Raw genomic sequence first — 3,190 nt, 5'->3', positions numbered from 1 at the left:
TGTATACTTAATCACAATGCTCAAAGTAAAAACCTTTTTTAAACCAATTGAAAACTTAGAGTCAAAATAAATTAATTTTGAAAATGCTAAGTAACATGTTACTTGACCTGAGTAATGTGAAGAATATCTTGCTCATGACCTTGACACGGTTTTGATGAAGACACCAAGATCACCAAAAAGAAGCAAAAGAAAGAATACATTGAAGACATAGAAGATCAAGCTTTAAGAACTAGAATTGTTATAAGTCTTCTTAGGTATTTTTATTCTTAATCTCTTTTATATATTAAGTAGCAATGCTCTTAAATGATTTTTTTTAAATTAATTGGAAAATCTTAGTAAAAAAGAAATCAATTTCCAAAATGCTAAGTAACGTGTTACTTGCCTTAAGTAACATGTTACTAGACCTGAGTAACATGTTACTTGAACTGTGTGACAATGAGTAACAAGTTACTAGGACTGAGTAACAAGTTACCAAACTGAGTAATTAGTTATCCATAAAAATAACAAATGGTAACCAATTACTCAGTTGGGCAATAAGTTTGGGTAATTGGCTACAACCTTCAGTAATCGGTTATAGAGAATTGTTGAACCATATTTTCAAATCCAAACTGGACAACTTTCATCCAAAATGAATGAGTTTCATTCCAATCGAGTTATACTCTCACATAGGGGAATGATGGGTGGTTGGAAGCCTATTTATAGGCCTTGAAACACTCATTTTGTGACATACTTGAACACACTTTTGAACAACTCTTCCATAACTTTTACATACAACTCTCTGTACTTTGTTCATGCAACTTGAGTTTTAAGTTTTAGATTTTTCTGAAGTTATACACAAGTGTTTATCTAAAGTTTTCCAAACTTAAACACTATAAAGCATTGTGTATTGAATATAGAAAGAATGAAAAGATTGCAAGTTGTAGAATTTTCATATCTTGTAAGGCAATCCTTTCCCTGGTCAATTTTCTTCAATTATCTTGCAATTACTTTTCACCATAGGGTATGGTGGAAAGAGGAAGACTGTTTACTTGGAAGTGATTTTCTTCTAAGTGAATGTGTGATGTATAAGTGATCTCGAAGTGAGGTTTGTAAATGCAACTCAATATATCACTGAAAAATTTCTTATACTACAAAAGTATTGAATGTAAATTGCGATGGACAAGAAGGTGAGTAAGTATAAAAACAATTGTGTGCTTTCTCGCCTCTCCTTACTCTCTTTACTATCTGTTTCTTACTTGGAATTTTTTTTGCATATTTTCCATTGCCATAAACTCTATTTTTTAGCTGAAAAATTCACCCTTGTCTAGAAAACTATTTAACCCCCTTCTTAGTTGTCATCTTATACTTACAAGCAACATGTTACTAGACTTGTGTAACAAATTACTCAAACGAGTTTAGACATTGTCTCCTAGCCAAGATTGACGAAGCTAGTTCCAACAACCAAGTGCAGACATTGTCTGGACTTGATTGGAGTTCATAAACTCTAGTGGACATGAAGAAGAGTTGTAGGAGAATAGCTATGATAACCTTCTTGCCAAGATTGAGATTTAAATATTGACTAAAATAAAGAGAGAATGGTGTGACCTTGTTGTATCCAAGCAAAAGAAGTGGTTAAGTATTGACTAAAATACAAATAGAAGGGTGTTGCCTCCAAGCAAAAGAAGTAGCTTTTTGGTGACCGTGTTTTTCGGAGCACTTTCAATTAAGTAATTAGTATTAATATATTAATTATAGAAATTAATGTTTTAGGCTAAACATCAGTTTAGTTAGTCTTGTATTATGATTTTTTTTCTTTCCCTATTTTTTCAAGATTTTTGGAGAATAAAAGTTTCCGAGATGATTTCGGGTCGTTTTATCGAGTTTTCGCTCAGTTTTTGAGTTCCGTAACTCAGAATCGAATTTCGATTTCGCTGTTGGCTTCGAAATATTATTTCTAGTCAAAATAAATACCAAGTTTGTCCATAAATCATCTCTAGATGTTTTTTACCTCGAAATTCAAGTTTCAATGTTTCAAGCAAATGTCCTAAATCGGGAGATTGTACATTTCTGGACGAAATTATCCGAAAATGTTCGGACACGATTTTTATTGGGAAATTACATCATATCAATAAAGTTGGAAGTCATTATTTCATGAGCCACTTACTTGTTACATAAGTAATGAAAAAGCTTTCAAAATGCCCTTAATCACTCAACAAATCCTCTCACTCCATCACCATTAAACAGATCACCTATGCTAGTCTAAATCTATTTACTTTGCATTAAATTTTCTGATTTGATGAGGGTGAGACTCTCCTATAAATACCTCACCCCATTCTCTCATTTTTACACTAAATTCCCTATACAAACTAAGGTACTCTTTTATTTTCTCTTCTTCATCTTCTTCTCATACTTCATAGAAAGTTATGAGCTTTTATTATGTTGTTCATAAATTAGAGTTTATATTTGTTCTTTAAGTATTTTATGAAGTCATAACTAAAGGGGATGATAATAAAATCATATGAACCTTTATGTTGACTTTTGTAAATCTTGAAATTTCTTCCTTGTTCTTAGATGGAAAAACTATATCTTTGGACAAAGTTATGAGTTATTTGTTTGGAAATATTAGAAATTATTTTTAATGGTAAAATTATTTAAAAATCTTGAATCTTAGTTAAGTGAACTTACTTTAAAATGGTAAGATTTACTTAAAAAGTATTGATTTAAAAGTATTGATTTTGTTTAAATTGACTTACTTTAAAAATGATAAGTCTAGCTTAATGATCTTATTTTAAAAAGTTAGTTTTAGTATAAATGTTTTACTTACAAAAAATAAGATTTATGAACTATCGGAAAAATGTAATGAAGTGAGAATACATATCTAGAAATGTTTTGTCTGAGGAAATACTTGGTATTTAAGGGTGTCTTTACGACCACCTCTCTTTCTTGGGAATTAGTCTGGTGTATATCCATGGATTACGACATAATTTCGGTATAAGTTTTATTGAAAATCTTACTTTAAAAAGTGTTATTTGATTGTAAAATTTTCAATGACAAATGATGATTCAAGGATATTCAACCTTGAATCGGATGGACGAAAACAATTAAATTCATTTTAAATCGAAAGTTTTATCTTCGCGTAAAAAGTTATTTCGTAAGTATAATAATTATCGTCAGTTAACTAATTAACGTGATTTTGGCGTAATGAAGAGTT

This window comes from Lupinus angustifolius, chromosome LG13 (assembly GCF_001865875.1).
Source record: "Lupinus angustifolius cultivar Tanjil chromosome LG13, LupAngTanjil_v1.0, whole genome shotgun sequence".
NCBI lineage: Eukaryota > Viridiplantae > Streptophyta > Magnoliopsida > Fabales > Fabaceae > Lupinus > Lupinus angustifolius.
The sequence above is the reverse complement of the archived record's forward strand: the minus strand, read 5'-3'. Positions refer to the sequence as shown.